This window comes from Oryctolagus cuniculus, chromosome 21 (genome assembly GCF_051225735.1).
Source record: "Oryctolagus cuniculus isolate XC-2025 breed Fujian yellow rabbit chromosome 21, ASM5122573v1, whole genome shotgun sequence".
NCBI classification, from domain to species: domain Eukaryota; kingdom Metazoa; phylum Chordata; class Mammalia; order Lagomorpha; family Leporidae; genus Oryctolagus; species Oryctolagus cuniculus.
Window position 1 is genome coordinate 49,745,600 of NC_142887.1, and position 27,833 is coordinate 49,773,432.

Genomic DNA, 27,833 nt, shown 5'->3' on the forward strand with positions numbered 1-27,833 from the left:
GTTAAGCTCAAAGTCCTCACCCAGGCCTTATGTCTCAGATGAGGTAAGGGTGAACACTCACACTGACTTGAGTTAGGAAAGAGGGATGTTGATGGTCTGAGTTTTTATTGGGATAAAGATTAAAGACATACATTGGGACTTCCTTGGGTTCAAGAAACATGGAAGAGATATACAGAAATCTGTGAGTTTCCCAAACTTTCACTGAAACTAGTCCAATCTCTGTTCTATTTGTATGAACACTGGCTATTCATCTTCGTTCTTTACATAGAACTGGAGAATGTGATTTTGCACATAAGGCACTGGCAAATTATATTCAACGTGTCTTTTTTTGTCTTAAGGATTCATTCTTTATTTAGTCATTTTTATTAGCTTAAGGGAAGACTGGGGAGCAATGGCACTAGCATATCTTTTTTTTTTTTTTAGAAACATTTTATTTAGTGAACATAAATTTCATGAGTACATCTTTAAGAACAGAGTGATTCGTCCCACCATATCCACTCTCCCACCCCTACTCCCTCCTTTTCCTCCTCCCTCTCCCATTCCCAGTCTCCATTAGGATTCCTTTTTTTCTTTTTTTTTTTGGACAGACAGAGTGGACACTGAGAGAGAGACAGAGACAGAAAGAAAGGTCTTCCTTTGCCATTGGTTCACCCTCCAATGGCCACCGTGGGCAGCGCACTGCGGCTGGCGCACCACACTGATCGGAAGGCAGGAGCCAGGTGTTTCTCCTGGTCTCCCATGGGGTGCAGGGCCCAGGCACTTGGGCCATCCTCCACTGCACTCCCTGGCCACAGCAGAGAGCTGGCCTGGAAGAGGGGCAACCGGGACAGAATCCAGCACCCCCACTGGGACTAGAACCCGGTGTGCCAGCGCCACTAGGCAGAGGATTAGCCTATTGAGCCAATATAATCTGTATAGGATTAAAACATTTTTAAAAACTTTTTTGTATTAATACAAAGAGAAATGTTCCATGCATTCCATAGCAGGATAAAACTTGAGGGGCCAGCACTGTGGCATAGCTATAATTCTAATATTTGAAGCTAAAAAAATTTTCAGAGAAAACTCAAGGCAAAACAAGAAAGCAGAAGAAATAAACAGTAAAATGGAGAAGGTGGAGACAGGAAGGGGTAATTCTCCCCATCTTCATGTAGGAAAGAAGCAGTGCTGTGATGCTAGCATGTGGCAAGGATGTCTCCCCACCAAGACCCTACAATCTCTGAACCTTGCTCTCAACCACCATACTCACATATGGATCCTCTTTGGACTCTGCTGATGCCTCTGGGACAGTCATACAACCCCTGCTGTGCATGTAAGCCAAGCCCAGGAAGAGCCAGTTCAGATTTACCACCCACATGCTCTTGTCTGTTGGCTGGCAGGGTGAAAAACCCTGCAGGGTTTACTACATACCAATTGTAAGAAGGCGGCATGTTTGAATATCCTGGGGATTTTGTATTTTCACCTGGGTAAGAGACAAAGGATTGTGCTGCTTAATGCTGAACACAGTTGCTCCATCAGCAAAATGATTTCCTTCTTTTGCCTGGAAATGCAGGGGCTACACAAGGGGTACAGATAATATTAAACCTTTTAAAGTGTCCAGGTCCTGCTGCTCCTCCAGGGTGAAGTCCACAGTCCACACCTGTAACAGTGCATTTCTCCGAACGGTATCAGCTCTGGGTCACAAAGAAGGGTGACAGGGAGTTCATTCTTCTCTTTATGTCTATCTTGCCTCTTATATAAGATGAAGCTAATTTTTGTATGCTATAGGCCAACAGAAAGGAAAATGATAATCAAAACATATCAATTTCATACTAACTTTCAATTATGAAATTTACTATAATAGAGTTTCCCTTATTCAGTAAAAGATCACAGTGTAATCTGTAGACATAAGTGTAATGTGTAACTGAAGAGTGTTAGATCAAGTGAGACGTCCATTCAAAGTAGGTCAGGCTAACAATGTTTTAAAAAAACTTTGGAAGGATGGCCTTGTGGCAGTGTGTAAAACCACAGGGAACCTGTTTAAGATCCAGTTGCTAACTTCCTTTCCAGCACTCTGCTAATGCACCTGGGAAAGCATAAGATGGCCCATGTCCTTGGGCCCCTGTAGCCACCTGGGAGACCTGAGAGAAGTTCCTGGCTCCCATCTGTTCCAGTTCCAGCTGTTGCCACCATCTGGGGAGTGAACTAATGATGGAAGGTCTCTCTCTTTCTAAATAAATCTATTAAACAATAAATTTTAGGGGATGGTATAGTGCCACAGCAGATTAAGCTACCATCCGAACCCACAGCATCCCACATGAGCACCAATATGAGCCACACCTACTCCATTTCTTATCCACTCCCTGTGAATAAATGTGGAAAACCAGTGGAAGATGGCTGAAGTACTAAGACTTCTGCCATCCACCTAGGAAACTTGGAAGAAGTTCTGGGCAGGTATTGGCCCAACCCCAGCCATTGTAGCAATTTCGGGACAACCAGCAGATGGAAGATCTATCTCTTTCTCTCTGTAACTCTCTTTCAAATAAAGAAGTAGTAAATAAAACTTTTTTGGATCATCAGGTTACACTTCACAGAAAAGACATATCTCTTCATCAATGTGTCCTCATGAATATAAAATTGCAAAACACACTGGCAAAAAGGCAAAGAAAAAACTAGACCAAGTGATGGGAACTACAAATGTAACATATCTAGGTGAGTGGTCCTGGACTGTGAGGAGAAAAAAACAGTAAACATGTTCAAAGAAGTGTTAACTGAATGAATCACTGTTTTTGAAATTTATTTATAAACAAAAGTATACTTATAAGCTTTTTCACATCTCTTCCAAAAATCAATGTAATTGCTATTGTTTACATGAAAGATATTGGCTATGTCCTCAAACAGGGCACATAAACTTGGAAAGTTATCTTAGAAGATTTGCATTTTTTTAAAGATTTTATTGGAGCTGGCACTGTGGTACAGTGGGTTAAAGCCCCAGCCTGCAGTGCCAGCATCCCATACAGGCAACAGTTCGAGTCCTGGCTGCTTTATTGCCAACCCAGCTTCTGCTGTGGCCTAGAAAAACAGTGGAAGATGGCCCAAGTACACGGGCCCCTGTACCCATGTAGGAGACCCAAAAGAAACTCTTGGCTCCTGGCTTTGGTTCAGCTCAACTCTGGCTGTTGCAGACATTTGGGGAGTGAACCAGTGGAAGGAAGACTTCTCTCTCTCTAGCTCTACCTCTATCTGTAACTCTATCTTTCAAATAAATAAAAATAAATATTTAAAAATAACAGATCAAAGGGACAAGATTTAAAAAAAGATTTTATTGATTTGAGAGGTACAACTACAGACACAGAGAGGGAGGGATAGAAAATATTTCTTCCATCTGCTGGTTCACTCCCCAAATGGCCTCAATGGCCAGAGTTGAGTCACTCAGAAGCCAGAAGCCAGGAGCTCCTTCAAAGTCTCCCACATGGGTGCCAGAGCCCAAGCACTTGGGCCATCTTACACTATGTTCCCAGGCCACAAGCAGAGAGCTGGATAAGAAGATGAGCAGTCAGGACACAAACAGGTACCCATATTGGATGCTGATGCAACATCACCAGCCCCCAGAAGATGTGAATTTAAGAGTCAACATCTGGAAGGAGAATGAAGAAATAGAGAGGAAGAATTGGAGAAGACATGATGACCAACCATTAGACATAGAGTAGTCAGAATAGTGAAGAAAAAGATAGGAAGCATGAACACAATTCGGTACTAATTGGTTAAGCAGAGGGTTGAAAGTGTGTGGACACTGGCACAGGAAGTTGAAATTGGGAAAAAAATCAATAAGAATATGATGCAAAGAAGTGAGACTGGTACCCATATGGGATGCTGGCACTACAGGCTATAGCTTAACTTTTAAGTCTTGAAAAAAATTTTATTTGCACACAATTTATACCTGCAAGACTCAAAGAATCTCCTGAGAATACCTATTTGGTTGGCTCCAGTATTCTTTTTTTATTGAACCAACATTGTGGTGTAGCAGGTTAATCCACTGCTGGTAATACTGGAATCCCATATAGATACCAATACAAAACCTCTCGGTACCACTTCCCACCCAGCTCCCTGCTAAGGTATCAGAAAGCAGAAGATAACCCAAGGGTGTGGTCTCTTCCACCCATGTAGGATATGGAAGAAGCTCCAGGATCCTGGCTTCAGACTGTCATAGCAGCAGTCAATGCAGCCATTTGTGTAACGAATCAGCAGACACAACCTCTCTCTCTCTCCTCTTTCTGTAACTCTTCCTTTCACATTAATAAACCATTTAAAAAAAAAAGATGAAACATGACCACTGCTGGACAATAGTGGGAGTCAGAGAGTATTCTTATTTTATATATTATTGTTTAACGTTGCCTCCTCCAGTTCTTCTAAAAAGTACAAGCAATCCTTTGGGAAATGATAGCAATCTGTCATCTCCAAAGTAACTGATACCTGAAGGTTATGGCCATGACAACACTGTTAAATATGTGAACAGTTAAATAGACCTCAAATGCTTTCAAATGCTCAAAATTGGCCAAAGGAAAGGAGAATGAAGCATATATAAAACATGTTTAAAAATTCATAAAATGAAAGATTAAAACATCATCTCAAAAAGTTGACTCCAGGCTGGCGCCATGGCTCACTAGGCTAATCCTCCACCTGTGGCGCCGGCACACGGGGCTCTAGTCCCGGTCAGAGCACTGGATTCTGTCCCAGTTGTTCCTCTTCCAGTCCAGCTCTCTGCTGTGGTCTGGGAGTGCAGTGGAGGATGGCCCAAGTCCTTCGGCCCTGCACCCTCATGGGAGAAGCACCTGGCTCCTGGCTTCAGATCAGTGTGATGCACCAGCCGCAGCACACTGGCCGCAGTGGCTATTGGAAGGTGAACCAACAGAAAAAGGGAGACCTTTCTCTCTGTCTCTCCCTCTCACTGTCCACTCTGCCTGTCAAAAAAAAAAAAAAAAACAAAAACAAAAAAAAGGTTGACTCCATCTAAAACTATGAAAACATATATCTAAGTCCACTTTTTATTGTCAGAAGCAATCCAACTGAGAAAAAGTACTGAGGGTTTAAGCCATAGAGGCCAAGGGTGATAGATAGGAAATACAACACCTAAGCAATCTAACCCCGAGAGTCTTTGCCAAAGGCTGCAATGTGGATTGCAGAGGAAGGATACTGCAGAGGGCAGGGACTTGTGCAGTGAGGGTGCATAATCAAGGCCTCAGCAGAGTGTGTGCCATGTGCACTTAGGTCACTCTCTATTTCTGCCTCCATGATAGACAAATTGCTATGAAGATCCCCCCACCCTTCGTGACTCCCTACTTTTTTCAGATCATAAAGGAATCTGTAAACCTGAAGAGTTACTCTGGTTTATCTTACTCATGCTTTCACCCTCTACATGGGGTACACAGAAGGCACATAACTTGTTTCCTCTGTTAACAGGTCTATGTATCAAGGGAGGCTACATCTGGAGATAACACGGGTGCCTGGCATTATTCTAGATTCTGGATTTTAGGTAAAATGATGGAAACATGGGATATTGCGGTCTCTGGTTGAGAAAAAGTTGATACCTGTGGGATGGCCTGCGCTGCGGCTCACTTGATTAATCCTCTGCCTGCAGTGCTGGCATCCCATATGGGCACCGGGTTCTACTCCTGGTTACTCCTCTTCCAGTCCAGCTCTCTGCTGTGGCCTGGGAAGGCAGTGGAGGATGGCGCAAGTGCTTGGGCACCTGCACCTGCATGGGAGACCAGGAGGAAGCACCTGGCCCCTGGCTTCAGATCAGTGTAGTGCAGCCATGCCAGCATTTTGGGAGGTGAACCAACAGAAGGAAGACCTTTCTCTGTGACTCTCCCTCTCACTGTATGTAACTCTGTCAAATAAATTTTATAAAAAAAGATACCTGTGGGAGAAGAGACATTCCAGCATGTGATGACCAGGGACCACTCATCTTCAGTGTTGTTTCCTGTGAGAGGATTTTACACCCCCATTCCCATACTTAAAAATGCAGACAAGGCCACATGACTCTTTCCAGATACAGTGGAAGAAAATTTTGTCACATTTGAGAAAATCACAGAAAATCACTGTTCTTTATCATCCAGCCACAATGACCATCAGTAGACACCATTCTATCAGCCTGAGGTCAAAATGACAGCTGATGCACAGCTTAAATGTGGAAGACTTGAAGAAACTGAGTCATTGGTTACCTGAGAAAGCCATTAAAAGACCATTAGCTGTAGTAGATGGCACTCATAAATAGATGGCACTGCAAGTCCATGGGTTATATCTCTGGAATTTTTAATAAATAGTGCTTAACACAAATACAGAGAAAAGGGACCGGCGTGTGGCGCAGCAGGTTAATGCCTTGGCCTGAAGTGCCAGCATCCCATATGGGTGCAGTTTCTAGTCCTGACTTGACCTCTTCTGATCCAGATCTCCATTATGGCCTGGGAAAGCAGTAGAGGATGGCCCAAGTCCTTGGGCCCCTGCAGCCACGTGGGATACCCAGAAGAAGCTCCTGGCTCCCAGTTTCGGAATGGTACAGCTCTGGCCATTGCAGCCATCTGGGGAGTGAACCATCGGATGGAAGACCTCTCTCTCTGCCTCTCTTCTCTCTGTAACTCTGTCTTTCAAATAAGTAAAATAAATCTTTAAAAAAATAAAGCTTTGGATCAAGACACAGAAATAAATAAATCTTAAAAAATACAGAGAAAAGCTAAAATGGAATCCAAAGATCACATCAAATGTACAAAAACTTGACAAGTACATAAGGTATATGATTTATAATTTTGAGTGAGAAAAATTCCATAATATTGTACTAAACACTAGATGAAAAAAATAACAGAAATTTAGTTTCTCATAGTTTGACACTATGCTGCCTGAAGTTTTGATTTCTTCTGAGGACATTCTCTTGTTTCAAGATCATCAAATTTCCAACATAACCTTTGGGATCTAGTCTGTTTCTCCTCCCATCTCTAGGGACTCTCTTTCAAAATCAGATTGGAGGGCCAGCACCGTGGCACAGTAGGTTAATCCTCCATGCCTGCGGTGCTGGCATCCCATATGGATGCCGGTTCCAGTTCCAGGTGCTCCTCTTCCAATCCAGTTTTCTGCTATGGCCTGGAAAAGCAGTAGAAGATGGCCAAAATGCTTGGGCTCCTGCACCCACATGGGAGGCTGGGAAAAAGCTCCTGGTTCCTGGCTTCAGATCAGCACAGCTTCAGCCATTGTGGCCATTTGGGAAGTGAACCAATGGAAGGAAGACCTTTCTCTGTCTCTCCCTCTCACTGTCTATAACTCTACCTCTCAAATAAATAAATAAATAATCTTTTATATATCAGATTGGATTAGGTCAGGATATAAGATAACACTCAGACATCAATAGCCTCTGTATACACAGACAATACCACAGCTGACATAGAACTTCTAACATCAATCCCATTCACAATAGATACAAGAACAACTACCTTGGAGTAAATTTAAGCAATGTCAAAGATCTCTGTGATGAGAAATACAAAATATTAAAGAAAGAAATGAGACAAAAAATGAAAAATTGTTCATGTTCATGGAGTTAGAATCAATATCAAACTCCAAACTACTGAAAACAATTTAAAGATTGAATACACCAAGATTCAATGTACTGATTCAATATACCAAGGACATTCTTCTCAGATATAGAAAAGGATGCTGAAATTCATATGGAAACACAAGAGTCCCTGAATAGCTAAAGCAATCTTATACAACAAAAACAAAGCTGGAGGCTTATTTGAGAGGTAGAGTTGCAGACAGTGAGAGGGAGGGAGAGAAGTCTTCCATCCACAGCTTTACTACCCAATTGTTCACAATGGCCTGAGCTGGGCCAATCCGAAGTCAGGAACCTGGAGGTTCTTCTAAGTCTCCTATGCAAACACAGGAAGGAGCTCAAGCACTTGGGCCATCCTCTGTTGCACTCCCAGGCTATAGCAGAGAGCTGCATTGGAAGAGGAGCAGCCAGTACTTCAACTGGTGCCCACATGGGATTCCAGCACTGCAGGTGGAGAATCACCCACTGTATCACAGCACTGCCCCCAGGTTTCAAGATATACTATAGTGCAGTAATCAAAATAGCCTAGTACTTGTACAAAAACAGATGGATACACCAATGGAACAGAATATAAATGCAGAAATCAATCCTGGAGAAGGATAATCTGTTAAACACATAGTGCCGGGAAAACTGGATCTCCTCATGCAGAAGTATGAAGCAATACTCCTACTTTACACCTTACAAAAATACACTCAAAATGGATTAAAATGGATAAAAGATTTAAATAACAACCTGATACCAAATTATTAGAGAAAGTTGGGGTAACCCTGCAAGACATTGGCATAGAAAAAGACTACTTGGAAAAGACCGCAGAGGCACAAGCAATCGAAGCCAAAATTGACAAATGGGATCACATCAAATTGAGAAGCTTCTGTACTGCAAAAAAAAAAAAAAAAAAAAATTATCAAAGTGAAGAAGTGAAGGGCCAACTGACAAACTGGGAGAAATGATTTGCAAACTATGCAACTGATAAAAAATTAATAACCAGAATACATAAAGGCTCAAGAAATTCCACAACAGCAAAACGAAAAGCCCAGTGCAGAAATGGGCAAAGGACTTAAATAGATATTTTTAAAAAGAAGTCCAAATAGCCATCAGATACATGAGAAAATGCTCAGATCACCATTCAACAGAGAAATGTAAATCAAAACCACAAGGAAGTTTTACCTCACCCCCGTTAGAATGGCATTCACATAGAAATCAAACAAATGCTGGCAAAGATGTGTGGAAAACTTAACCCTGATCCACAGTTTGTGGGAATGTAAACTGATAAAGACACCATGGAAGACAGTATGGAGATACCTCAAAACATCGTACTTAGTGAATAAGCCAGTCTAAACAGGACAAAAACCATATATTCTCCCTGATCTGTGACAACTAATAGCACACCTAAAGGTAACCTATAGAAATGAAATTGACACTTTGAGAAGCAATGACTTTGAACAGCCCTTGTCTTGACTATTGAGGAACAATTTTTTCACATTATCTGTTGAACTCTTTACTTAGTATAGAGTTACTCATATGTGTATAAAGTTAATTGAAAATAGATCTTAGTAAAAAATAGGAATGAGAATAGGAGAGGAAGAAGAGTGTAGGTGGGAGGGTGGCTATGGTGGGAAGAGTCACTATGTTCTTAAAGTTGTAATTATGAAATGCATGAAGTTTGTCTTCCTTAAGTAAAAGGTTTCTAAGGAAAAAAGATATGAAAGGAACATTCCAGAAAAATTTTCATTTTGATGATTTGCGTCAAGGCTACTTGGTAGCAATATTTAAAAGCAAAGAATGAATGATGCATTTTTCATCCTATTTATTTTTAATTGTTTACTTTTTTGTTTTAAAAGACAGTTTTGGAGAGAGAGCAGAAGGCAGTGGAAGATCTTCCATCTGTTGCTCTACTCCCCAAGTGGCTGTAACAGCCAGAGCTGGGCCAGACTGAAACCAGGAGCCAGAAGCTTCATGGGGGTCTCACACATGGGTGGCAGGTGCCCAAGCACTTGGACCATCTTCTGCTGCTTTCACAGGTGCCTTAAGCAGGGAGCTGGATTGGAAGTGGTGCAACCAAGAAACAAACCAGAACCCATAGGGTTACTCGAATCCCAGGCAGCTGTTTAACCCAATATACTGCAATGTCACAATTTTTGTCAATTTAGACACTAGAAGTGAGTGTGGACAACTGAAGAAATTAAGCTTCTGCAACTTAAGTGAGAGGCTAGGACTATATTCCTGGCTCTCTGTTATGACCCTGTCTCAGTCCTGGTTGTTGTGGGTGTGAATTAATGGATTGAAGGTGTTGGTGTCTGTCTCTCTCTCTCCCTTTCTCTCTCATTCCATAACACAGAGTAGGTTAAGCCTCCACCCATAGTGCCAGCATCCCATATGGGCACCAATTTGTGTTCCAGATGCTCTTCTTTTTTAAATATTTATTTGAAAGTAGAGTTGCAGAGAGAGAGCCAGAGACAGAGAGAAAGGTCTTCCATCTGCTGGTTCACTCCCAAAATGGCTGCAATAGCTGGAGCTGGGCTGATACAAAGCCAGAAGTCAGGAGCATCCTCCAGGTCTCCCACTTGGGTGCAGGGGCCCAAGGAGTTGGGCCATCCTCAACTACTTTCCCAAGCCATAGCAAAGGGCTGGATTGGAAGTGGACCAACTGGGACTCAAATCAGTGCCTATATGGGATGCCGACACCACAGGCAGAGGCTTAACCTACCATGCCACAGCAAGGGCCCCAGATCCTCTTCTTTGGATCCAGCTCCCCGGTTTTGTCCTGGGAAAGCAGTGGAAGATAGCCCAAGTCCTTGGGCCCCTAAACCCACCTGGGAGACCCAGAGGAAGCTCCTGGCTCTTAGCTTTGGATCAGCCCATCTCCAACTATTTTCACCATTTGGAGACTGAACCAGTGGATAAAAAATTTGTATGTCTCTCCTCTCCTTGTAACTATGCCCACCAAATAAATAAATAAAATCTTTTTTAAAAAAAAGTCTCTATATATTTCCATCTACTTCTCATTCTCTCTCAAGTATATAAATACTTTAAGATGGCAAAAGATTGGCCAGCACCATGGCTCACTAGGCTAATCCTCTGCCTGTGGCACTGGCACACCGGGTTCTAGTCCTGGTCAGAGCACCAGATTCTGTCATGGTTGCTCCTCTTCCAGTCCAGCTCTCTGCTGTGGCCCAGGAGTGCAGTGGAGGATGGCCCAAGTCCTTCGGCCCTGCACCTGCATGGGAGACCAGGAGAAGCACCTGCTCCTGCCTTCAGATCAGCGCAGTGCGCCGGCTGTAGCACACCAGCCGCAGCGGCCATTGGAGGGTGAACCAATGGTAAAGGAAGACCTTTCTTTCTGTCTCTCTCTCACTGCCCACTCTGCCTGTCAAAGAAGAAAAAAAAGATGGCAAAAGATTCAAGTCAAAGACTAGAGAATTGTCTTGGGCTCTGACTATAGTTTATGCCATTGATAAATGGAATAATTTGCCTGAAACATACCTTTGTGGAGTCTGAAGTAATCCTGCATTTGTACACTCACTGTGATAAAACTATGGAGAGTTATTTAAGGACCTGCAATAGGTTCTATCCTCTACACATTTTCTGATCTAATCCATGAAGCAAGTTCAGCCTCCAAAAGCTTTTAGACACTCTACTTTAACAATTCAAAATATTAGCTTTTTAATTTTTTCTGATGTAGCAAATTCTTGCCAAAGTTTGAATTCAAACCATGTAAAAAGTCTTGTGGCTATGGCAATAAAAAAAAATTGAGACCAATGGGAATTCAGCTCAGATGGCTTTAAATCTTCAAACCATTCTTACTTTATCTTATATGAATCCTGATTCTGAATTATATTTCTTTATGCTTTTCCAATTTATTTAAAAAATCTCATAAAAAATCTCATAAAACTCTTAACATACAATGTGAAAGAAGCTGAGGAATAAATAACCTACCAGCAATATATTTATTTTTGTTGGTCTTGGCCACATGTAGATGTCTCTAGAATCTATCTGCAAGAGAAATATTGGCTCAGTGACAAAAATGAAGTGGCCTCCCTGTGGGGGAATATAATCTTTACACATGGGAAAAACAGAAAAGATGCCAAAAGAGCACACACAAGACTACCAAATACTTTGATTAAACATAAACTATTGTTAGATAACCAAAATATTAATTTATTACCAATTCTGTAAAAAAAAATCCTTGTCAGGCCTGTCACTATGGAGTGGTGGGTAAAGCCATCTCCTACAGTGTGGGCATCCATGTGGGCACCAATTTGAGTCCCAGCTACTCTACTTCTGGTCTAGCTCTCTGCTATGGACTGGGAAAGCAGTGGATGAACACCTAAGTCCTTGGGCCCCGTGCACTCACATGGCAGACCTGTAAGAAGCTCCAGGCTACTGGCTTCAGATCAGCCCAGCCCCAGCCATTGAGGACATGTGGGAGTGAACCAGCAGCTGGAAGGCCTCTCTCTCTCTTCCTCTGTCTCTGTAACTCAGCCTTTCAAATAAATAAATCGTATAGAAATAATTTATAATGTTCATCACAATTGTTCAAATAAGTAGCAGTACACCAGAAAAATGATGATTTCACTAGAATCTATATACACAGAAAATTACTCAGGCAGTACTTAAAACATCTCTTGCTTTTATGTATCTCAAATTCCTTAAAAGTATCCAGCTTGAAAATTAGTTTTTGGCCACAACTATATGTATAGAAAAAATTGACAGAATCTGCTAGCACAGCTTCCTGTAACTTCCATGTGACACTCCTCCCTGTACCCAAATCTTAACATAATTCTCCACCACACAGACCCCTGACATTTTCCTGTTCACTTGTTCTAGCCCATGAGATGACCATAAATATGATAACAACATAGTTTGTAAAGTATTTTACAGTTGGGAGTGTGCCTTCTTGTACAGTATTCATGTGGAGAATCCTGAGACTTACCTGAAGGACACCTGGGGCCTAGGTCAAGGCTGTGCAAGTCAGACATTGGAAGGGTAGGCATTATGATGCCGTAGGCTTACCTACTTCTCTGGACATACCACATCACAGAGTGCCTGGTTTGTGTCCTCATTATTCCACACCTCCTGCAAGTGGTTTTTTTGTTTGTTTGTTTTAAAAAATGCTTATTTATTTGTTTGAAAGGCAGAGCTACAGAGAGGCAGAGGCAGAGAGCAAGAGGCCTTCCACCTGCTGGTTCACTCCCCAAATGGCCATAATGGCCAGAGCTAAACAGATCCAAAATCAGGAGCCAGGAGCTTCTTCCAGGTCTCCCATGAAGGTGCAGGGGCCCAAGGACTTGAGCTCTCTTCTACTGCTTTCTCAGGCCATAGCAGAGAGCTGGATTGGAAGTGGGCAGCCAGGACTGCAACCAGTGCCCATGGGATGCTGGCACTGCAGGTCATGACTTTCCTATTACAGCACAGCACCAGCTCAAAAGTGTTCTCTTGAGGCAACAGATCATGGCTCAAAAACTTGGTTTCCTGCCATCTGAATGGGAAACCCACATAGAGTTCCTACCTCCTGGCTTTCATAGATATAACACTCGCTATTGTGGGCTTTTGCAGAGTGATCCAGCGGATGGAGGACCTTTTTCTCTGCCTTTCAAATAAACAAATCAGTAAAAAATTATCGGTATGTGATATGGAACAATGGGTCTCTACCACCACTGGTTAAAGCCAGAGTTGCTCCACTTCCAATTCAGTTCCCTACTAATGCACCTGGGAAAATACCTGAAGACAGTCCAACTACTTGGACCATCTCTATCCACCTGGGAAACCTGGATCGAGTTCCTGTTTTCTGGCTTTGGCCTGGTCCAGTCCTAGCCACTGAAGCCATTTGAAGAGTGAACCAGCAGAAGGTATTAGATAGAAAGATCTGTCTCTCCATGAATCTGCCTTTCAAATGAACAAATAAATAAATAAATTTTAAAAAATTATATTGGTGTGAGTTAAGCAATCCTGAAGGCAGCAGCCTCAATTAAAGCAGTAGACAACTAAAACAGGTGATTTGTGATTCCAGATGCCAGCAGCATATGGATGGCCTAGCAGAGGCCACCCCAAAATGCTTACTGACAATTACAAATGAAATAGTTGAATTTTATACCTGCACAATTCTTCTCCATTTTGAGTGCAAGAGCCCAGAATCTTGGACCATCTTCCTGTTTTTTCTCAGAATATTAGCAGGGGGCTGGATCAAACTTTGGGCAGCCAGGACATTAACTGGTGCCATATAGGATGCCAGGGTCACAGGCAGTGGCTTCACCTGTTATGCCTCAACACAGGCTGCAAAACTGTTTTAATCTTATACATCTATTTGAGCACTGTACTGTGATTTATTTGTATTTTACAAACCAGCAAGCAGTAAAAGCATGAATTGTTCACATGTTAAGTAATGGAAAATAGATTCACACTAAATTTTGTAGCATATAAGTAGCTGATACTAAGTGTGAAAAACTTGTATAATGCCCACATTTGGATACACAATCCATAGAGATTATTAGGGAAAAAGTCTAACCATGGACAAGGAAAAGTCTTCCAAAACAGTGTTTGTTCCAAATCAACTGTGGTTTCTGAAATGGGTCTCAAAATACAACTTTTAAAATAAATGTGGTAAATTAAATAACCCTACTCAAACATAAATAAATAAACCAGAGTTTGTGACATCTACAAATCATTTGATATTTGTCAATGCACTTAACCATAGCTGTAGATATCAAATATGACAAACTACATTTCACATTAATTGGAAAACAATAAATTTTTTTAAAGAAATCATAGTAGACAAGACACACACCCTGGTATTTGATGTGAGCCTCCCAATCAGCAGCTTAAACTGATGCAGCACAATCCCTGCCCCACAGCTCCTGGTTTTGATTTAGCCCAGACTCAGTTGTGAGCCTTGGAGGAATCAGCACATGAAAGCACTGTATCTGTGTCTCTGCCTAAAAGAAATAAAAGGATAAATTAAAGAAATATACTATGCCCCTTATAAGCAGGATGCAGCTACAGAAGAGATGTTGACTCTACGCCCCTCAACGTCCCTTAGGATTAAGAGAATGGGGTCTCTGAGGGGAGAATGTTGTAGGCAGGCATATAGAATAAAATTGATTAGGTGTGTGAGCTAAAGGACCACACTTTCACCATGCCCTTGTGTGACCTCATACCCCTACCTGGCCACACCTGTGTACCCACCGGCCAATCAGGTTAATTAACCTCTCCCCTTTGGAAATGGATTAAAAGTCTGGGACATGGTGTCCTTCTCTCCCCTTTGCTTGGCCTTTTGCCAGTATGGGGCTTGCTGTGGCCCTGCACCTCCAGGGCTCGTGGCCTTTGGGCCACCCACCCCATGCTTCCTGGCCTAGATGTTCCTCCATGTGGCTGGTTCCTAGTACTCAGCATGAATTCAGATTTGCTTCTCTCCTGTAGATAGGGTTCTCACTCTCCTATGCATTTCTTTCACTAAATAAAAGCTTAAAAATGTAAAAAAAGAAATTGGCTGCCTTCTGCTCTTTTCCCTATTTCTAAACTTTACAACACAAGCAACTGCAAATGTGCTCCATTAAAATAAATTTGCTTACTGTGGACATTGCAGGGAGGTTTGAGGGTAAGAAATGCCACTTGTGATAACATCATTGCATACTGGAGTGCCTTGCTGGAGCCTGCTTATCCTACCTGATCCATCTTCCTGCTAATGTTCATCCTGAGATGATGATTCAAGTACTTGAGTCCCCCCCCCCATAAACATGGTAGCTGCAAATGCAGTTTTTGGATGCTGGATTTAGCCTGTCCTAGACACAGCTGTTGCAGGCCCCTGGGCAGTGAGCCAGCAGATGAGAAGGTCTTTCTGTCTCTGCCTTTCAATTAAATGAAAATAAATAAGACATTTAAGAAAAATGACAGCAAAAGAGAACAATTAAAATATTCTTTTTTTTTTTTTTTTTGACAGGCAGAGTGGACAGTGAGAGAGAGACAGAGAGAAAGGTCTTCCTTTTTGCCGTTGGTTCACCCTCCAATGGCTGCTTTGGCCAGCGCACTGTGCTGATCTGATGGCAGGAGCCATGTATTTATCCTGGTCTCCCATGGGATGCAGGGACCAAGCACTTGGGCCATCTATCCTCCACTGCACTCCCTGGCCACAGCAGAGAGCTGGCCTGGAAGAGGGATGACCGGGACAGAATCCGGCACCCCGACCAGGACTAGAACCCGGTATGCTGGTGCCACAAGGTGGAGGATTAGCCTAGTGAGCCACAGCACCGGCTTAAAATATCCTATTTTAATGAATTCTACTATATACATTATCATGTTCAATGTGGATTATCTAAATATACCAATTAAAAGAGATTGAAACAGCCAAAATAAAACCAAGACCAACCTATGTGTGATCTGTAAGAAAACATATATATATATGTTTATATATATAAAGACATAAAAAGATGATCTGATTCTGGGTTAATTAAAGAAAAAATTGGATGCCAGCATTATAGCACTGTATCAAGATTAACTTCCTACTTATGATGCTGGCATCCAGCAGAGTATCAAATATCAGCTGCTCTGTTTTCAATTGAGCTCCCTTCTAATGTCTAGGAAAGCAGTGATGATTGTCCTAGTACCTGGCTCCTGCCACCCATGTGGGAAACCCAAATGGAGCTCAGGTATCCTCCAGATGAAGAGTTAGGGTCCTGGCTTAGGCCCAGCCCAGCCCAATCCAGCCCATTGCAGCCATTTGCAGAGTGAACCAGAGGATGGAAGATCTCTTTCTCTGTCACTCTCCCATTCAAATAAATAAATATTTAAGAAAGAATAAATTTCACTTGCATATGAAATGTGAAAGATCTGCATTACAACATGGTGACTCCACCATCATCAAAAACAACTACATGATAGAATGTGTATGGTGGTGAGATTTATTTCACTTCTACACACATATTTATCACCACTAATGTGTTAAATTATTCCATTTTTTTTCAAGTGAAAATATATAAGTACATTAAGAGTAAGATAAACACAAAAATAGCTTCAGTTCTGATTAGGATTTAGGTCAGAAAAATTTTAAGTGTTACACAATGAAACTGAAGGCAGTTTTCCAAAAGGATAGTACACTGTTTCCTTAGCATCAATCTGTGCAAAGTAAAATCCATACAACTGAACGGGCATTAGAGATACATCAGTGGTAATCAGTACAAATAAATATAAGTGGAAATACCAAGTCACTGGAAACTGGTATTTAGTAATGAATAATCAGAGATGCCAGTTACTACTAGATGGAATAAGGAAATAAGGTCATCCCAGTGTTGACAAATCACAAAATACACATCAATGAAAATTTAGTTAATCCCTCCACTCTATGAATACTTCATATTAAATTTGAATTTATCCACAACCTGCAGCCTAACAATATTTTTCTGTTATTTAAAATATTTGCCATGCATTAGCACTGGTGGGGAATTAAAAAAAGTAACAGTCACAGACATCGAATAATAATCTAGAAGAAAGCAACGTTCCATAACTCCTGGAATCACTGACATGAACTGCCTGAACTGACAACCTAGAATAGAAACATCTGGGGAGGCTGGTGCCGTGGCTCAATAGGCTAATCCTCCACCTTGTGGTGCCAGCACACCAGGTTCTAGTCCCAGTCGGGGCACCAGATTCTGTTCCAGTTGCCCCTCTTCCAGGCCAGCTCTCTGCTGTGGCCCGGGAGTGCAGTGGAGGATAGCCCAAGTCCTTCGGCCCTGCACCTGCATGGGAGACCAGGAGAAGCACCTGCTCCTGCCTTCAGATCAGCGCAGTGCACCGGCTGCAGTGCGCCGGCTGCAGTGTGCCAGCTGCGGCGGCCATTGGAGGGTGAACCAATGGCAAAAGAAGACTTTTCTCTCTGTCTCTCTCTCTCTCACTATCCACTGTGCCTGTCAAAAATAAAAAAAAAAAAGAAGAAAAATCTGGGGAAAAAACACTCAAGGCAAAAAAGGAAAACATCTTTTTAGTGTAAAATATCAATAGTCAGTATCAGCATTCTGAAAAGTTGAAAAGCCAAGAGACAAACACAACCAAAATTCTTCTTTGGAAGAAGCAGATCATAAACTACACAAAGAACCACAAAGAATTAGACTTGGTCACTTCTGAGGACAGCGGGGGAAGAAATCAGGAAGACACCTGAACTGACAAATGCCCATTCATTCACTTGGGTAAGCATTCTGTGGGTGTTTATATTTTTATGTAAAGTCAGCAGAAAATAAGTGCTACCAAACAATAATGAGGCCCTTGCTTCTCGACAACTGGATTCACCAGAGAGGAAAGCATTTATTTCAAGAAGCCGGCATCTTGGGGAGAAAGATCTCTTCATCTAAAACATGCTCTTTCCACCCAACAAGCCAGCAAGAGCTGTTTCTAAGAACATGGGTCGAGGGGCAGACACTGTGGTATATGGGGTAAAGGCACAGGCAGCAGTACCACTGTCACATATGGGCACCAGCTGCTCTGCTTCTGATCCAACTCACTGTGAATGCAGCTGGGAAATCAGTGGAAGGTCACCCACATGCTTGGGCCCCTGGCACCCCCTTGGGAGACCTGGGAGATGCTTCTGACTCCTGGATTTGGTCTGGCCCAGCTCAGGTGATTGCAGCCATGTGGGGAATGAACTAGCTGATGGAAAATCTCTCTCCTTCTCTTCCTCTCTCTCTCTGTACCTCTTCCTTTCAAATAAAATAAATAAATCTTTTTTAAAAAAATGGGTAGCTTCAGATGGAGGTTAGAAATCAAAGGGATTCTATTTAGTTGACAATTTGGCAGCTGTTCAGGCTTTGCACTAATAAGTGCTCATCTGGGGATATCCAAGGCATCAACCAGGTGAAGATGTTTTGATGGGGCTGAAGCTCCTTTGTTAGCTGGGTCAAAGTCTGCTATTCTGGGCTGGTGCTGTGGCACAGCAGGGTAAGACACGGCCTGTGGCACCAGCATCCCATATGAGATGCTCCTTTTCTGACCCAGCTCTCTTCTGTGGCCTGGGAAAACAGTAGAAGATGGCCCAAGTCCTTGGGCCCCTGAACCCATGTGGGAGACCCAGAAGAGGCCCCTGGCTCCTGATCAGCTCAGATCTGGCCATTGCGGTCATTTGGGGAGTGAACCAGTGGATGGGATACCACATAGGATCCCTGATCATTATAATAATCACTTACATAATATTAAGTCAAATTATGTATAAATATATTAAGTATATTGAATATTTAATTAATAGACATAGACATTTAAAATATATTAAAAATCTCAACTCTGAAAACTCAGTTTTCTAAACCCAAAGTCAGAGAATACATGAGATAATCTTGACAAAACACAAAATTTCTTTCCCTTCTGTAATAACCAAAAGGTAAAGGAAATTCTTTTGTGCTGTGTTTCTTCTAATAGGAAGCTCCTCCAGATTACTTAGAAGTTAAACCCAATGGAAAGTTACCCGACCTTAGACACTGGAGGCTGTGAGCATTCAACATTATAAAAGAATGAAAAAACTTAGAAAAGATTACACCTGTTGCCAGTACTGTGGCTTAGCTAGTAAAGCCACCGCCTGCAATGCTGTGATCCCATATGGGTATCAGTTCACGTCCTGGCTGCTCCACTTCTGATCCAGCTCTCTGCTATGGCCTGGGAAAGCAGCAGAAGATGGCCCAAGTCCTTAGGCCCCTGCATCCCTGTGGGAGACCCAAAAGAAGCTCCTGGCTGCAGCTCAGTGCAGCTTTGGTCATTGTCGTCATCTGGGGAGTGAACTATCAGATGGAAGACCTCTCTCTCTCTCTCTCTGCCTCTCTGTAACTCTGCATTTCAAATAAATAAATACATCAAAATTAAAGAAAATAATACACCTTAGAAACAAAAGCAGAAAAAAAATCCATAGAACAATTTAAATACATCTAGAAAAGTCAGGTGTAGGGGCCAGTGTTGTGGCGTGGAGTGTAAAAGCCACCACCTGTGACACAGGCATTCCACATGCACACTGATTCTAGTCCTGAGTATTCCATTTCTGATACAGTTCCCTGCTAATGTGCCTAGAAAACCAATGAAAAATGAAAAAGTCCTTGGGCCCCTGACAGCGAGGTGGGAGAACCAGAAGAAGCTCCTGATTCCTGGCCGTTGTGGCTCAAGTTCAGCCATTGTGACCATTTGGGGTGTGAAGCAGTAGACCAAAGATCTCTGTCTCTCCCTCTCTCTGTAAACTCTGCCTTTCAAATAAAAAGAAAGCTTAAAAAATATTAGGTGTAGGGGTTGGTGCTGTGGCGTAGCGGGTCAAGCCACTGCCTGCAGTGCCAGCGTCTCATAAGGGCACTGGTTTGAGTCCCGGCTGCTCCACTTCCTATCCAGCTCTCTGCTATGGCCTGGGAAAGCATCAGAAGATGGCCCAAGTCCTTGGGTTCCTGCACTCACTTGGGAGACCTGGAAGAAGCTCCTGGCTCCTGGCTTCACATCAGCACAGCTCTGGCTGTTGCGGCCATCTGGGGAGTGAACCAGCAGATGGAAGACCTGTCTCTCTCTCTCTCTTCCTCTTCTCTCTCTGTGTAATTCTGACTTTCAAATAAATAAATAAAGCTTTTTAAAAAATCAGGTGTAAAGATCAAGTACTCTTATTATCCCTAGTCTCCTAAGATAAATATTTCTTTCAAGATTAATTTATTTCCAAGGTAGAGTTACAGGGAGAGAGATCTTCCATTGGCTAGTTCATTAGCCAAATGGCCACTACAACCAGAACTGTGCCAGGCAGAAGCCACTGCCAGGAGACTCATCCAGGTCTCCACATGGGTGCAGGATCCCAAGGACTTGGGCCATCCTCTCCTGCTTTCCCAGGTGCATTAGCTAGGAGATGAATCAGAAGTGGGCCACGAGGAATCAAACCAGTGCCCATATGGGTTGCTGCCATCACAGGCAGCATCTTAACCCGCTGTGCCACAATGTCAGCTGTAAAGACAAGCATTTCTCATGACAGGCCATAACTAAACAATAAAGGAGGAGAAAATAGCTTGTAAGAGATGGCTAGTTGTTGGAAAGGAGTCAATCAAATGGAAATTGTAAGAAGCTGCAGTTGAGAAGATGGTTGAAAATGTTATTAGAGGGGCCAGGCACTGGAGCGTAGTAGGCTAATCCTAGGAAAGCAGAGCAAGATGTGCTTGAGAATGGGGGACCCACAAGAAGCTCCTGGCTCCTCTTGGATTGGCTCAGCTCCAGCCATTGCAGCCATTTGGGGAGTGAACCTATGGATGGAAGACCTTTCACTCTGCCTCTCCCTCTCTCTCTCTCTCTCAAAATTTTAGGCACTGTGGTATAGAAGGTTAAGCCTCCTCCTCAGTGCCAGCATCTCATGTGGACTCTGGCTCAGTTGAGTCCCAGCTGCTCTACTTCTGATCCAGCTCTGCTAATGCACCTGGGAAAAGCAGAGGAAGGTGGGCTAAGTACTTGAGTCCCTGCACCTGTGTGGGAGACTCAGCAGGCGCTCCTAGCTCCTGCTTACTGGCTCCTGCCTGACCCAACCCCCACCCATTGAGGCCATTTGGGTAGTGAGTCATTGGATGGAAGATCTCTTTCTTTTCCTCTCACTTTGTATTTCTGCCTTTCAGATAAATAAATCTTTTTTAGAAAGTTAGCAGACTTTAAAATCAAATATTAAAAACCTCTAGCAAATATTTATCATTAATATTGATATTTTCTAAAAAAAACTTTACTGATTTAACATAGGGGACTAAATCCTAGTTTTATTTATTTGAAAGACAGAGTTACAGAAAAATAAAGCCAATGAGAAAGAGATTGTCTATCTGGTTCACTCCCCAATCATCTACAACAGCCAGAGCTGGGACAGATTGAAGCCGGGAGCCAGGAAAATCCATGTGGTTCTCCCACATGTGTGGCAGGGGTCACAGCATTTGGGCCACCTTCTGCTATCCCAGGCACATTCGCAGGGTGCTGGATTAGAAGTGGAGCAGCTTGGACTCAAAGAAGCACTCTTATGGGATGCAGGTATGATAGACTGCACTTAACCTATGATGCTGCCCCCACTCTGAAAATTTTTAATGTCAGGGCCAGTGTTGTGATGTATGGGTAAGACCACCACCTGTGATGCTGGCATCCCATATGGGCACTGGTTCATATCGCAGCTGCTCCACCTCAGATCAAGCTCCCTGCTAATGGCCTGGAAAAGCAGAGGAAAATGGCACAAGTGTTTAGGCCCCTGCTACTGATGTAGGAGACCTGAATGGAGCTCCAGGCTCCTGCCTTCAGTCTGGCCCAGTGCTTGATTATTACAGACATCTGGGGATGAACCAGTAGATGGAAGATGTCTGTCTCTGTCTCTCTAACTCAGCCTTTCAAATACATAAATAAATCTTTCAAAAATTCTAGACTTTGGGATATTGACTTAGAATTATTTCTTATTGGGGCTGGTGCTGTGGCATAGTAGGTTAAGCCTCCACCCGCAGTGCTGGAGTGCTGGCATCCCATAAGGACACTGGTTCAAGTCCTGGTTGCTCCACTACAATCCAGCTCCCTGCTAATGACCTAGGAAAGCAGTGGAAGGTGGCCCAAAGTCCTTTAGCCCCTGCACCCATGTGGGAGAGTGGGAGGAGGCTCTTGGCTTCTGGCTTGATATCTGCAAGATCCAGCCATTGCAGCCCTCTGGGGAGTGAACCAGTGGATGGAGGAATTTCTCTCTCTCTCTCTCTCTCTCTCTCTCTCTCTCCTTCCCCCGCTCCCTCTCTCTGTTATTCTGCTTTGCAAATATTTAAGTAAATAAATCTTAAAAAAATTATTTCTTATCCTTGGTAACTTACTGTTTAGTGAAAACTTAGCAGGTAATTTTGAACGGTTATATGTTAACAAGTTATGAAAACATTTACCAAAAGTCCCAATGCTTTCTACATATTTTAAGAAGCCAAGAGTACATGTATTTAGAAAAATCTATCTTTTACATTTAGCAATTCAAAAAAATTCATCCTACTGCAGAGTAGTCCTTGGTCTCTCTAGCTGCTACACTGTTTTATCTCTCTGCAGCCACTGTAAGTCAGAGATGCTCTTAGCCCTGGGCAGGAAAACCTGAGGTCTATTACCTCATGTCAAATTGCATAGGAGCCCCAAATCAGTAATCCATCCTGTGATCACCTTGAGGAGAGGATCTGGGTTGCGCATGGCACAAGCATCATGAGCCATCGGGGTGGGATTCCCTTTGTACCCAGTCATCCTCCTCACCTTGCACAGCTCGTACTGGGCATTCTCTTCAGTGTGTGTTCAGTTTGTATACCACCTCCTGCTCATGTCTGCCACCACGTGGCTTCTGCTGTGATGTAGTGAACAGCAAGATGGCCCTGTGGTGTCAAAGATCAGGCACAAATACTCACCTGTCGGCTTGATGCTGATGTTTGCTCCATCTCACACATATCCATGAATCCAGCAAGGCTTGCAGCATCAGCTTGAACCTTGCTGTGGATTCTGACCCAGCACTGCTACATTATCTTCTCTACCTCCTCTCCAGTCAGTGTACACTTGAGTCCATTTCTCAGGCAGATGAGGAGAGAGAGACATCCCCTTAGGTTGCAGGGACCTGAGGATGCACAAGGTGCCACAGCAAAGACCACCAATTCATTTTTTAGCAATTATACTTACATTGCCTGAGAAACTACCATATTAGATAAGTATGGTTATTCTCTTAAGTCATGATCTTGCCACAGAACAACTTTAAATTGGACTTCATAGGAAGCAATGAACACTGCATCATCTTTTCATCTATTGTTTGTGCTTAGGTGAAAATTATGTTGTGATTTTAAATAACACAAATAAGCACAACCAACTTTTACACATACAACAGTAAACACACATAATGTATAGCATACATTATGACACAGAAAAATATAGAAATCTCTGCAACTCTTTTTAAATCTTTTAATCAGGCCCTATGGCTCACCATGTGGGTAGCCAATTGAACAGGGATGAATGTTGGTAAGAAGAAAGAGCTTATTTCTAGAAGCTGGCATCTTAGGGAAAGAAATTTCTCTCTTTTTTTAAGATTTTATTTATTCATTTGAGAGAGCAACAGAGAGTGGGAGAGCCAGAGAGAAAGGTCCTCCACCAGCTGGACCACCCCCAAAATGGCCACAATGGCTGAGGCTGGGCTGATCCAAAGCCAGGGCCTTCCCCGTATCTCCCACATGGGTACTGGGTCCCACACCCCCCGGGCATCTCTCAGCGCATTCCCAGGCCACAAAGCAGAGAGCCAGATCAGGAGAGGATCAACAGGGACATGAAACAGTGCCCACATGGGATGTCGGCACTACAGGTGGAGGTCCAGCTCTGTATGCCACAGTACAGCCCCAAAAGAGAGCTCTTGATGTAAAATGTAATATCTGTTAAAGGGTTAATTATTTAAAAGATTTATTTATTTATTTGAAAGTCAGAGTTACACAGAGAGAGAAGGAGAGGTAGAGAGAGAGAGAGGTAGAGAGAGAGAGAGATATTTCATTCAAAGGTTCACTCCCCAATTGGCTGTGATGGCCAGAGCTGTGTCAATCTGAGGCCAGGAGTCTGAGATCATTCTGGGTCTCCCACTTGTGTGCAGGAGCCCAAGGACTTGGGCCATCTTCTACTGCTATCCCAGACCATAACTGCTAAAAGGTTTCTTAAAGGACAAGGGTAGCGGCCAGAGCCGCGGCTCACTAGGCTAATCCTCCGCCTTGCGGCACCGGCACACTGGGTTCTAGTCCCGGTCCGGGCGCTGGATTCTGTCCCGGTTGCCCCTCTTCCAGGCCAGCTCTCTGCTGTGGCCCGGGAGTGCAGTGGAGGATGGCCCAAGTGCTTGGGCCCTGCACCCCATGGGAGACCAGGATAAGTACTTGGCTCCTTCCATCAGATCAGCGCGGTATGCTGGCTGTGGCGGCCATTGGATGGTGAACCAATGGCAAAAGGAAGACCTTTCTCTCTATCTCTCTGTCACTGTCCACTCTGCCTGTTAAAAAAAAAAAGGACAAGGACAAGGGTAGCTTCAGGGGGAGGTAAATAAAACAATGAGTCACCTTAATTGACAATATGTAAATGCCCAAGCTTTTTTCTGATGAGGCCTCTTAACCAGGGGGCTCAGCATCAGTTGGGTGGAGGCTTCTTTGTCAGCTGGGGCAAAAGTCCACCATTATACAAATGCTACTACTCACCAGAGTAATTCAGGCAATATACAATATCAGTAATTGGTTTTTGCTATATAAAATGTGAAAAGGAAAAGGGAAGGAGGATGGCTTTAGTATGGTTACAACTCCTTTTTAAAAGCTCCAATCAACTGAATATAATCGCTTCCTGCTGTTAGTAACCTCAATTAACCCTATTGTTCCTCAGGGGAAACCTGAAAAATTTACTTGAGCATTTAACTCGGAAAGCAACTCCAGTCCCAGTGATGGTACTGGACACTAACATACATAAAGATAATTATATCCTCATTTCAGATTCAGTAAGCACTCTGTTGGAAAAACATGTTTTATTGCTTTATTAACTCTTGTTCCTCAGTCAATTTTATCAAAGGCATTTGTGGAAAATTACAATAGATTTAAAAAAATTTTTTTAGTTTATTTGACAGCTAGTCGGTGAGAGAGAGAAAGGTCTTCCTTCCATTGGTTCACCCCGCAAATGGCCACTACAGACGGCACTGTGCCAATCTGAAGCCAGGAACCAGGTGCTTCTTGTCTCCCATGTGGGTGCAGGGCCCACGCACTTGGGCCATCCTCCACTGCCTTCCTGGGCCACAGCAGAGTTGGACTGGAAGAGGAGCAACTGGGACTAGAACTCACACCCATATGGGATGCCAGTGCTGCAGGTGGAGGATTAACCAAGTGAGCCACGGTGCTGGCCCCTATGATAGATTTTTTAAGAGACCAGGGAGCCCCAGGGTCTCTGCTCTACCACTGGGCTGAGGCAGAGCTGAAGCTTCTGCTTTTTCTAAATTGACAAGGACTCCTAACCTGTCTCCTTGGGCATCAACAGCCACAGACACAGTTGCTGGAAGGTTTAAGGGATTTAAATGCTTACTCCGTCCCATTTACCAGAACTCTCACAAAACCTCTACTGTTAGAAACCCACTGACGCTGTGGCATATTGGGTAAAGCAGCCACCTGCAGTGAGTGCCAGCATCCCATGTGGGTGCCCATTGGGGCTGGTCCTGGGTGCTCCAATTGTGATCCAGGTCTCTGATGTGGCCCTGGGGGAGCAGTGGAGGATGGCTCAGGCCCTTGGGCCCTTGCATTGGGTGTGTGTTGGGGGGGAACCCAGAGAAAGCTCCTGGCTCCTGGATTCGAATCAGCCCAGCTCTGGCCATTGCAGCCATCTGAGAAGTAAACCAGATGAAGGACCTGATGGAACAAGGAACAAGGACATAAGCCTCAGCCATTCTCCTGCATTGAACAAAAGAGATAAACATTGGAATGTATTCTTTGCCCTAGAAACACAATTGGAGGGCCTGTGCTGTGGCATAGCAGGTAAAGCTGCTGCCTGCAGTGCAGGAATCTCTCATGGGTGCTGGTTTGAGTCCTGGCTGCTCCATTTCTAATCCAGCTTTCTGCTATGCCTGGGAAAGCAGTGGAAGACAGCCCAAGTCCTTGGGGCCCTGCACCCATGGGAGAGACCCAGAAGAAGCTCCTGGCTCCGGGCTTCAGATCGATGTACCTCTCTCTGGCCATTGTGGCCATCTGGGGAGTGAACCAGAGGATAGAAGCCTTCTCTCTCCCTCTCTGCCTCTCCTTCTCTCTCTGATTAATCTTCAAAAAAAAAAAAAAACCCTCAATTGGGTCTCACACTCTGTTGTCTTCATACTCCACCCCTTACAGCCACCTGAAAGACCAGTTCCAGGAACTCCCCTCTGCCTGCTGCCCCCTACCTCACCTCCATCCGCAGCCTTCCCTGGGGGTCAGGGCCTTCTGTCAGGTGTTCCATCATGGGTACGTGGACAATTGCTGTTGGTCACCCATCTCTACAGACTTATTTTCCCTGAATAAATTTGGTCTGGCTATAAATTCATGCACTACCTCCTCTCTATTCTGTGCCTCTTTTCCTAACAGGACCCCCCCCACCTCTGCCTCTCTAACTCTGCTTTTCAAATAAATAAACATTAAAAAATCCCACTTAACAACCACCTTCTCTTAAATTTAACACATATGCAGACCATGCAATATTACAATAGAACACCATTTTTTTCTTCGACATAAGATCTTAACTATATCCTGCCCAATCAGCCACGATGCAACTCAAGGTGATTTTGGATGAAAATTAGATTGAACCACTCATATTTCACCCAAGAGGAAGAAGTCCTCATACAAACAACCAAATGAGTACTCTTCAAAAAAATATCCAAATTTCCTCACAGGGAGGCTGAAGTAAAAATCTTAGAATCTGTCTCCCACACACCAGTACTACAAAAAAATGACCTAAACCAGGTCTAAATGACATGAGCCCAAAGAACAGAGATAGAAATTTCAGGTATGCCCCTGGTTCAACTTACCCAGTCTCAGAGCTGTTGACTCGGGACACAAAGGGGAACCATTGACTCCCTGCAAGGTAGCTAATGCCACAGCGGGAACAGAAAGGAAAGTCCTGGAGAGAAAGTGCTCTCAGAAGCTGCTGGATGTCCCCAGAGTCCCAGCCAAAATGTTAGCTCAAAAGTGGCTCTGGGGTGGAGTTACAAGTGACCATTGCCATCCTTACTAATGTGAAAGGGTTAAGCCACTTGAAAAATACATTACAGGGGCCAGCGCTGTGGCTCAGTGGGTTAAAACCCTGGCCTGAAGTGCTGCCATCCCATATGGGACTGGTTCTAGGCCTGGCAACTCTGTTTGCCATCCAGCTCGGTGCAATGGCCTGGGAAAGCAGTAGAAGATGGCCCAAGTCCTTGGGCCCCTAACCTGTGTGGGAGAACCCGGAAGAAGCTCCTGGCTCCTGGCTTCAGATCGGTGCAGCTCCACCTATTATGGCCAATTGAGGAGTGAATCATCAGATGGAAGGCCTCTCCCTCTCTCTCTCTGCCTCTCCTCTCTGTGTAACTCTGACTTTCCAATAAATAAATACAATCTTTAAACAACAACAACAACAAAAATACATCGCAGACTTCTGGGCTAGCTCACCAATGTTGTTTCCAGACACATAATCTGGCTCTTGATGTTCACTGCTTCAATTCACCATAGCTGAGTGCTGGCCAGAGGAAAGGGTGTATTTCCAGAAGGCAGCTGCAGTCTTGGGAAAGAAAGTCCTCCAATCCAAAGAAGCCTTTTTC

At 43.6% G+C, this 27,833-nt stretch overlaps 1 long non-coding RNA gene across 4 annotated transcripts; it reads right to left on the reverse strand.

Annotated features, from left to right (window-relative positions):
- Window positions 1-407: 407 nt before the first annotated feature.
- On the reverse strand, window positions 408-27,833 carry LOC149120000 (uncharacterized). 4 transcript variants are annotated; one of them, XR_016227127.1, is made up of 6 exons: window positions 27,685-27,833; window positions 22,933-23,135; window positions 14,361-14,508; window positions 11,513-11,569; window positions 1,582-1,758; window positions 408-1,459 (listed from the first exon to the last, which is right to left on the reverse strand). It is a non-coding gene; the product is annotated as an uncharacterized LOC149120000 (long non-coding RNA). The 4 variants fall into 4 exon arrangements; XR_016227125.1 differs by having other exon boundaries at window positions 408-1,758; XR_016227128.1 differs by lacking the exon at window positions 14,361-14,508 and having other exon boundaries at window positions 408-1,758.